Here is a 10,696-nt window from a genome sequence, read left to right as displayed (position 1 = left end):
CCCTAAAAACTAGTTGAGGTGTAAACTTAAGGGTTCTTTGGAAAGTCAGTTGGATGGTGTTTTGCTGGGGTAAATTCATGAAGGGATGTTTTGTTAAAGTGGACATAGTTGTGAAAGGCTAAGGCAGACTCCTGAAGGAACATTTCGCTGAAGCAGACACAGGAGAGAGGATGTTCTGCTAAAGCAAGCATGTAACAGAACATGTGATGAAAGATTCTTTTGCTAACCACACACACATATTGGTCTGCTTTACATTTCACAATTGAGCTGTATTTGCCAGGATGCCATAGAGAGAAACAACACCAAAAATCTACTGGTGTACCGCAGTTTGTTGCCACTTCTGAGGACTTAGGCTGATTGGATGCACTTGCTGAGACAAGGCATGTGCTGAGGCAAGGTATATGAAGGACATGATGTTTGGAGGGTATAAATAGGACTCCAAGCAGTGATGAAGACATAGCTTGGCTTGCTGGATCTTCACTGATCTTCACTTCCCAGAGAGAAGTGTTCCTGTTGGTCCCTACTGCTGACTGGAGCCAAAGCTGAAGTCTGCCTCTCTCTGCTAGGTTGAATCACCACTGTTGCTAACCTGACTCTACAGAACTGGACTTCTGGTGTATCCTTGAAGTTTTTTGAGTGGATCAAGCTGCCACTGCCTGCTAACCTGTGAACTGAACTGCTGAATTTCAGACAACACAAACGGGAATTGCTCCAAAGAACCTTACTAAATACGTCCACTTCCTGGTATTCTCTCTTTTCTACTACCTCTGGTGGGTGGTAGGCTACAAGAAGGTTAAAGTATTTAAGAACCATCATTAAAAATAGGATTTCAAAAAATTAAAGTTAAAACTAGTCCATAGATTTTGGGGAGAAAAGTGATATATTCTGATTATCTAGTTTTAAACACCATGAGTAACAATAATGCCAAGTAAGATATGCCTACTTGTCAATACAAACAACACTGTTATGAGAGTAAACAATTGATTTCTGAATGGATGTCAATCTACAAGATGGAACTCATGCCTGGTACCTTTAACTGGGACAAATACTTACAAGAGTATCTAGGTCTGCTATTCACCTAAATGGAAAACAGAGCTAACTCCCCTCCTCCATCACTTCTTATCTTTATGCTTACAAATAACTGCATCTCTAAACCCGCACCGGAGAATTTTCTCTTTGAAGTAGATGGTGATTAATGTAAAAAGTCATAACTGGTCAACATGCAAGGACTAAGAGACTAAAATATCGAACTGTTCATTGGACATCTACATAACATCCTTCTCCAATTCCCAAAAGGCTCAGCGGTCATCTTAGAAGAGGGTACAGAAAGAAAGAAAACACCACGAGATTCAAGATGAGGTTGTTACTTATACAGGGTGTTTCCAAAACCCATCTCCACTCAACCTAAAAGGGGGGAGTTCTGCCCCTAGACCAAGCAGAGTGGGGCCACCCAGAACCCCCTTTGTCAGGCGATCTGAATTCTTGCTTAGGCTGCGAGGCTAAGCACTGCAAGGGAATATAAATAAAAGATAAAAATATCTCTCTGGGTTCCCTGAGGGACAAGCCTGACTGCATAGGGGTTGATGTCAAAAGTATCCCCTCTCCAGGAAAAAGACATCGGGACGGGTATGGCCCTCATGCCTCACTGGACAACAACAGGGGGACCGGAGCCATTACAAGGTCCCCTTCAAATACTGGAGGTCAGGCCTCTATCCCCGCCTTCGCAAGTTTAGAATTGCCACAGCCCTTCTATACTTAGAGAAGGGAGGAGATGTCAGGGGCAGCCCTGCTTACACACTGAAGGCCTAAAATCAGCCATAGGCCTAACATCAGCAATAGGCCTGTCATACATGTATACTAACACCAAGTCTTGGGTCTCAGTTGAAACAGATGGTTATAAGCTAATGTAAACAGGCAGCTTTTGTGGAAATTTACAAGCCTGAGTAGTCGTAGACCTTGTAAATAGGTAGCCTGGGCAGACAATACCAACTTAGATAAGGACAAGCGAGTCATAGGCAGAGTCATAGTGACCTGTCCCCTGAACCTTCACCCAGCCGATACCCGGTTCTGATGATATCTGTATTCCTCCCGATCACCCACACTCCAGTGTCATTCCCTTCCCCACATCCTGCCTTTCTGTGTTTATAACCCTTGTGTGAATGAATTACGATTTGAGAAAAAATAAATTATATTAAAAAAAGAAAAAAAAGAAAACAGTGAAAGGGAATAGATGCTAAGGCAAACCCTCATTTTCTAGACATGGACAAGGACCATTGCACATATGCCTTCATAAAGGCTGAGACTGCTTGCTTAAGACCTGCACTAAATCAAGCATTCTAAAATCCCAAAATGGATTGAAGATGGTCTTATGAAGTCTTACTCCTATGGAGGAGCTATTGACAATCTATGATTTTCAGCTTTTGTTCAGACATGTGGTACTTGAGAGACCAGTTTTGTTCCAGGAGATAGTAGAATACACACACATATAGACAGCATTAAAGAGACTCCACGGATTAAACCAACCAATCAAGGAACATATGAAATTAGAAGGAGAAAAGGAGGCAGATAGGTGTGAAAGAGAGCAGAATGGGCTAGATTTGAGCCAAATACATATTTAAAATTCTCAAACAATAAAAGAACCATAAATAACATTAATTTTCAGATATAAAATAGAAAATACATTAACATCACTAATTGTTTACATATTAATTGACATAAATAAAACCAACCGAGACTAAGCATAGGATTTCATGATTATGTACAAGAGAATATGTATAAAATGAACTATACCTGATGTGATCTATAATCATAAGCAGGTTCTAGTCATTGCATACCTTAATATAAACCAATATCTTTCTGCTCATGTGTGTGTTTGTGTATGAAAAATTATTAGGATGATAAAGGCACTTTCCTTTTGAGCAATGAAATCCACTGTTTCAAAATAAACATTTCCCAAAAGGCACTGTTGTTGCCTCCCAGGATACACCAGGAGCAATACACTTTTTATGCTTATTTCCTTTCATGCTGGCTACTAGATAGATACCTCGCTGCTAACCATAGTTACTTTATATTGAACTGAAACTGTATGAAGACACAAAATCCTCTTATACAGCCCAATTTAGAATCCGTTTCACAAACTCTCTAGTGCCATATCTAGAAGCTAGAATGTGCTAGGAATTGTAAATTTCTGCATATATTTTTGCCATATTGAAATTTGGTTATCAATTTTGAAATGATGATAATTCTCTCTTTACAGATAGATTGATATTATGTTCTATTATTGGAAACAAAATGCAATTTGTTTTGTAGCCTAGAGTCTTAGGCTTTCATTTAGACTTACTCATTTTATAATGAAAATAAACTCATATTGACAGTGAATTCTGAGCTCAAAAGAAGGAAATGATATCTGACTTACAATTACAGCTAGGCTATCCTTAATATTAACAGGTGAATTTGCCTAAGTTACACAATAAATTGTATTTCAGTTACAAATCATAGCATTCTTCATAATTTTCCAACGGACTATATAGTTATTTCAATGAAGTTTCAGAAATTTATTTAAATGTAAAATTCAAAAATACTAGTTTCTTGCTAACTCACTTAATGAAATAAAGACTTAGCACTAACATCTTTGGCACTAAAATCACTAAAATGAAATAGGATAGAAGGGATATTAATTCCCTAAAAACTAAAATGATACATGAGGATCGAGTTTTGTGTTATAGATTAAGCTACTGAATGGAAGTTCATAAGGTAAATACTTCATATGCATATGCAAGTACATCATGCACATCATATACATGTATACATATACCTATATACATATACATGATATACACATACACACACACAAACATATATATATATGTATATATGTATATATGTATATACATATACATATTATATGTACTTGTGAAATTTTCACTCCATCCAAGCGCATTTATACATATGCTATGATGGAACTAAAGTTTCCCAAAAGTTCGGAACAGATGTACTCACTGCCAACTGCCAATAGCAATCTGCTCAGGATGAACAAGGCACATTTAGATTCACTGGCCACTACAATGGATGTAAGTCACCGGAAATAGAAACACACAAGCTCCATAGCAGCCCATTCATGCCCATTGACCATTCATCCTTCTTTGCTTCCCAGAAACAAAACCAAGGGAGTTGATGCCAGATGAGAAAGACATCTAAATGACTAGCACCTTAATCCAAACTGAATTAAGATCTACTTACTGTAAAATATCTAGGAAGTATTTCATTCTGAAGAAAATAATTTTATATATAAAACAGAAGCTTGAGATTACAAAGATGAGTTCAATAGGAAAGGCAAGCCTGAGACCCAGGATTTAACTATCTGTGCTGTTCTACTTTTACTTACTTAATAAACGTCTTTTACAAATTCCATTTTTTTTCTTTTAGGATATATACTGTTTTATGTTTAACTAGATTTTAAAGTTTGCAATGCTGAAGTAAACCCTAAGCCATAAAAGGATGTCACTTGGTGAGGTATCGTCTCACCACTTCATAAACAGGTTAGATTGGGGCCTTTAAAACGAGGCAAATGTTCCTATAAAGTCAGAAAATTGATAGTCCTTTCTATCTAACATTCTGCCTTTGGATAAAAACCGACCAGATTGGGGAATCAGTAACTGACAAGCCTGTCTGCATACAGTAACTGCTTCTCCCTGTACCGCAGGAAAACATTTCCACCTAGAGTCCTTTCCCAGAATATCTGGAGACCAAATGAAATCAACCATAATGACTACCGGAGCCAAATAATAATCAGTTTTTAATTGAAGCATCAAGCCAATTAATTTGTGACAACTTCCTATCAGTTCTTATTCCACATATGAAGTTTTCTAGGACCCAGGCCATTTTCAGCTCCAGAGCATCCCTGGAAGAATTTAGTATTATGTCTTTTCTAAAATCCCCTTTACTAGGGAGAAAGTATTTTAGAGACAGTGCCTTGAGACTTAATTTGATATCACAAAGTAGAATCACCTGTTTGATTCAATAAAATTTTCTGAAACACAAGGCATTTTAAACCTGAAACACATTTCTTATAATTAAAAAAAAAATCTTTTGCTTTTTAGTGTGTTTCAAAACCCTAATTTAACACAAAATTTTAATTTACCTTGGTTAATAATACAGATACATGCTTTGTGGCTGCCTGTGCAGATAACTATATAGACTAGTAATGATAATTGTTTTATCCTCATAAAATTTCTAAGGCAATATATTTTAAGAACTAACCATTTCCCAGCCCCTGGGGACTGTGGTAAGATATTTATTCTTGCTTCCCCTGAAAATCTTTATATAAATGTGCCCCAGATGACAGTGTGTAACAAACACTCCGTAATATAAATCATCAATACATTTTCTAGCTTCCATTGACATTAAATTACAAGTGTTATATAAAAATTAACTTCCATATTTAGATTAATCAATAGGTATATAATGGACACTTTCCACATGAATGATAACCGAACCACTTCATCATCAATAGGCAGTGGCTTCACTTAAGAATCTTAAGGTGAAAATACCTGGCACTCTCCCAACACATATAAGCTGGCTTTCAGCAAGAGCCTCAGTATTGTCTGCCTTACACTTCAGCTGTATTGAAAATAATACAAGGTAATAGAGTTGTTAAGAGCACTCTGAGAAAGTCCTCTATTTTAAATGCTAATCATTGTGGCCCAGTATCTTATATCTGGGTCTTGGCTTGTATTCATTATTCCTAGAATTCAATGATCCATCTTTTCCCCTATTTTTTGAGTATTATTCCATAAGAGGGTTAATATCTCCAGAGTTGTAACGACCACCCTTAGTACACCCTAAAACTGCATTAGTGTAGAAAATGACCACACATGATACACAAAAACTTCACACAGAACCCTGGAAAATGTATTTTCAGCCCTCTGGCAGAAATAGGATATTCTCACCAAGTATGCACAAGATCTTAAATATTTATTTACTTTTTGTGTGGCTTATACGCTACAATCAAATAGATCCAGTGTCCACCATGGCCAAGTGAGTACTCAACAGAGAGATTTGTGTTTTGAGACTACTAGAAAATGTCAAAGGCCCTGTGAAATGTGAAGAATCTTGCTTTCACAAATAATCTGAACTCAAGGCCCTTTCCCAACAACCTGCCCCCACCTCCTCCAGTGCCTTAACTTCACCCTTCTTCTTCCCTTAGATGTTCTGGAGATGAATTCCTATTCATCCTCTACCCTTTCTCCAAGTCCTACAGTAGCTTTCCTTGGCTCAGTCAGTCCCTTGGGCAAGGAGCTCAGTAAAATGCTGAATGGGGCGACTTCACAAGCAGGTGAAGAGGAAAGGGGAGGGAGAGCAGAGGGTGTGGTACTCTCTTTTCTTCACCACACCCCAACCCTGGGATTTTGCACTCTGGTCCACCGCAGCTCAGAGGGAACCTAGTAGATCGCCTTGCTGAGCTCCAAGCAATTAGTGACGGCCAGCCACTGGGCACTCTCTGCCAACAAAATTATATTAAGTAGAAAAAAATATTTTAAAAATACACACAAAACTTGCCTTTAAAGGAAGCAAGTAGCAGGGGGTAAAAGGGAGTAGTTCCAATGTACAATCCCAGAAAGCCACAGAGAAAAGGGAAAGGCACCTTAGACAGGGACCTCACGGATTACCTCCCACCATTCCCTGGTTGCCATCTGTGTACTAGCCTGAGAATTTCCCAAGACCTTGGGTTGGGTTGGAAGGAGAGAGCGGCTTTACCTCCTGGGGCTGCTCTCAGGGCGCTGACTATGGTCGCTTCCGCGAAGTAGCTCTGGCTCCCAGCACAGCCTGGGTTCCGACTCGCCTCCCGGAGACGGGGCGCCCAGCTGGATGGTGCGCGGGGACTCGGGCTCACGTCTCCTACCGAGTCTGGGTTGGACCCCCTATGCCGCGCTGCTTCAGCCACCCGGCTCGCTCTTCGAGCAGCCCCTCCGCCGCCCGGCGCCCCCACACCCACCGGCTCCGCCGCGCCCTCTGGGAGCCTCTAGCGGAGGCCAAGCGAACCGCAGCCTACCCGCTGCGCCCGGGCTCCGACGCCGGCTGCAAGGAGCGGACCCCGGCTCGGAATGCACTTCCTGAGCCCTGCATCTCGCCCGCCTGCTTCATCTTCACCTGCCACACAATTCCCTGCCAAGACCCGGGCCCACAACTCCCCATCGCAAGAATGGGATGAGTTGAGGAGCTAGAGAAACACCTCACCAGAATAGAAAATAAAAAACAAAACAAGAGCCTAGATGTACATCAGCCTGGACCAAAGACCCAGTTCCAGATGCAGTTCCCAATAGGTATCCAGAAGTGTGCGGATAGGACACTCCCTTTTGCCGACTGGGTTCTCAACCATCTGCACCCCGCTGGTCTTCCACTTGCCAGCCCGGAGCCGTTCACACGGGTTGTGCTGCTGAGTGACAGCAGCCGGGGGGAAGGGGGGTCCGTGTAACTTACCTTAACCCCCACCGCATCTCAGCATCTATTTTAAGTTATTCTCTCTGGAGATTCAAGCAGCTGGGTTGCGGTCTCTTACCTTGACATGTTGTTCATGCCCCTTCGTGTCCTTAAAATCCAAAGCCAAGGAGGATGAAGCTCACGGGAGTCCCGGGGCTTCTTTCAGGCGTCCTCCTGCCTCAGCTCTGCCAGCTTTTCCTTTAAAAGGGGTCAGGAAGGGAATGACGGTTCTAAAGCGCCAGCAGCCTAGATGTCTCCAAACCCTCTAGCCTGTGGCGACTGATACAGGGACAACCTTGGATGGCCGTGGAAACCTCCCCTGTCCCCGCTCAGGCAACTTGGCTGCGGATCCAGTTTTCTTCAGTGACCCCACAAATGCGCTGGGTAGGCAAGCTGTGTCTGCCGTCAGGAGCCGGGGCTCCTCTCTGATTCTCGCCACCGCACCCCTCCCCCTGCTCCCGCCAAGTGGGGAGAAAACCTGCGCTCAGGCGGGTTCTGTGCGGAGCAGGTGCTGGCAGCAGAGCCACGCCGAGGATCGCCCTCCTCCCCGGCGTCTTGGCTCCAGCCTTTGCGCCTAAGCGTCTGCGCCAAGGAAACTTTGAGTGGAGGCCGCAAAGCCAAGGGATGGGTGATAGAAGGCCCGGTGAGGCGGCTGAGGAGCTGAGAAAGAGGGGCACTGGGCGGGCGGCTGGCTGCTGGGTCCCGGCGGCCACACTCAGCGCGTGGACTGCGCGCACACACGCCCGGCTCACACGCACCGCTCACACGCACACCCCCGCGCGCGCGCACCAACACGCAAGCCCAGCCTCGCGATCACGGCCCCAGGCCACGGGCGAGAGTCAGAAGAGAGCCTTCACCAGGGGTTCCCAGAATGGGAAGGTTGGCGACATTGTTCCTCCTCTCCAGTTAAAGGAGTACTCTAGTCCGTTTCGTCACCTCCAATCTCCCCGCCCTGTCTCGGGTCTCCACTTCTAGCTGTTCCCTGTTGTCAGCTCTTCTCCAGGTACCCTGAACCCGGAGATAGCAGGACTTCAGATACTTCCCATCACCACCCTTCCGGGGCACCAGCGTCCCTTCTTCAGTGGAGAATTGAAGTGCCTGCAGCACCTTATTAAGGAGCAAGGGGCTCCTTGACATCTTTTTTAATGGAGGCGACTGGACATCATTTCTTGAAAAGAATCTTGCGACATTCCCTTGTGCCCATTCCCTGGTGTAACTTTGTCTCAAAGAGCTCCCGAAGTTCACTTAGATGCTTTTGCAAAGAACTGCTCAGGGTCTTGTGTTGGGCAGCTTTTGGATTAGTACTAATTCCATGTTCTATGCTTTTATTGAAAACTGGATGGTAGCGAGCAAAAGATTCATCTGGAGACCGGGGTTGGGGTCGGGGGAAGCATGGCTGGAGATTCAGCCCATTTAGTTTCTTTTCCAATATTTTGGCAAGAGAGGTTGTGGCGTAGGTCTCCTGGTACCTCCTACTGCAACTTACTCTATCTTTAAAGCAGGGATCCCTGGTTACTGCACAGCTGGGCCCGCTAAACCAGATAGTCTTTACTCTGTGAAGAAGTCAGAGATCCGCCAAAAGTCCCTGCGTAGAATCCATCCTGTGGAAGTTTGTCTTGTTTGGACTGAAGAGCAGGAAAACATTACGAACCGAAAAAAAAAAAAAACGGAAAGTAAAGTTTTGCCACGACGGTGGTTTCTTGATTGTTTTATTTTGTTCTTTTATTTGGAACCCTGATTTTCTTTATACTCCACGCTCAAGTTCAGCAAAGCTTTGCTGCAATTATTCCGCTTCCCGAGTACTGGAAAGGCTGGGTGGCTGCAGGTTTCTCTTTCAACGTCTTTCCGAAATCTCTGTGGATAGAGACAGAAGAAAAATGAAAAGTGATATGCCACAGAGATGGCGCTAGGACCCTTTGCAGGAGGGATGTGCGCCACTCCCCCACTGTTTCTTCAAGAGCATCTTCTCTCAAGATCCAGGGTATTTTGAGTGGTCCTTTCCCAGTTGAGTTAGAAGCTGGCTGGCTTAGAATAAGAAAATACAGTATTTGAGTGCTTGGAGGAGGAACTGTAGTTTGCGATAGTGGAAGGGATGAGGATTTTGAGCAAAAGAAGAAATTTGTGTTGGTAAGAGCTGAACAACGCTATTCACTGCCTGAGTAGCAAAGCATGTCCAGGTAAGCATGAAGTGACAACCATGCAGTATGCAGGGCCGATCGTCATTCAGAAAGCATGGGTGAAGTCTGAGTTTCTTGAGTGAGTCAGCGTTGAATCCTGTGTGAGACAACCAGGCAGAATCACTTCCTGAGATTCTTCCTGAGTGTGGGGATGATGGATCCACGGAAATTGCCCCTCGGAAGGAACAAACCACAAGCTATTTGCTCTGCTGCTTAAGGAACAGCACCTACAGAGTCTGCCTGTTTCAGTTCATTGCTGACTTTCCTTCCTACGCAGTGAAGGGAAGAGCTAGAAGTTAACCCACCCGGGGAGCCTAGGTGAAGGAAGCAAGAAATCGGGAGCAATGCTAAGCAGTTGAAAATAAGAATGCAACTAATTTAGGTTTGATATGCTAGGGTGTGTTTTGGACACCAACATTTCAGCAGCGTTTTAAGTGGGGGGTGTTAAGATGGTTTTGAACTTGGTGTAATCTATGCATTGTATTCTTGTCATAAGGTTTTGTACTTTTCTGAACTGTAATTGTTTTCTTTCTTTAATAAGTGACTGTTGTGGATACTGAATTGAGGCTAAGGATTATAATGAACAGTTTCCAACAAAAGGCAATCCTTTCATTGTATAGCTCTTTCAGTTAACAAAACTGAAAGTGGACTACAAAGATCAAATGATTCCTTTGTTGGGCACACAGCTCTCCAGAAAGCTTCTGGATTGGGGTGGTCTTCCTGGCTACTGTTGACATGCAAACTGTTACTAATACCTTTTTTCAAAAATAAAGTAGGTCATTTACATGCACACTAAGTGGATTGTTCCAAGGGTGACACATAGTGCCTGAGACTCCAAGGAGAGGAGTATTTTTATTTGTCTTGAGTTTGGGATTGCAGGATGAGTGAGCAGTGATAATCAAAGAGCAGAGTATTCTTGACAAACATTTAAGCACCTGCAGCCACTTGAAAAACCTGCATCTTTACTGCCTGCCTCCAATAAACATTCGTTCATCCCTCCTCTGAAAATAAAATTTCTGCAATAGCCTGGATTGTTGAAA

The sequence above is a fragment of the Grammomys surdaster genome, unplaced genomic scaffold (genome assembly GCF_004785775.1).
Source record: "Grammomys surdaster isolate TR1022 unplaced genomic scaffold, NIH_TR_1.0 347, whole genome shotgun sequence".
In the NCBI taxonomy this organism is placed as follows: Eukaryota; Metazoa; Chordata; class Mammalia; order Rodentia; family Muridae; genus Grammomys; species Grammomys surdaster.
This window is presented reverse-complemented; position numbering follows the sequence as displayed.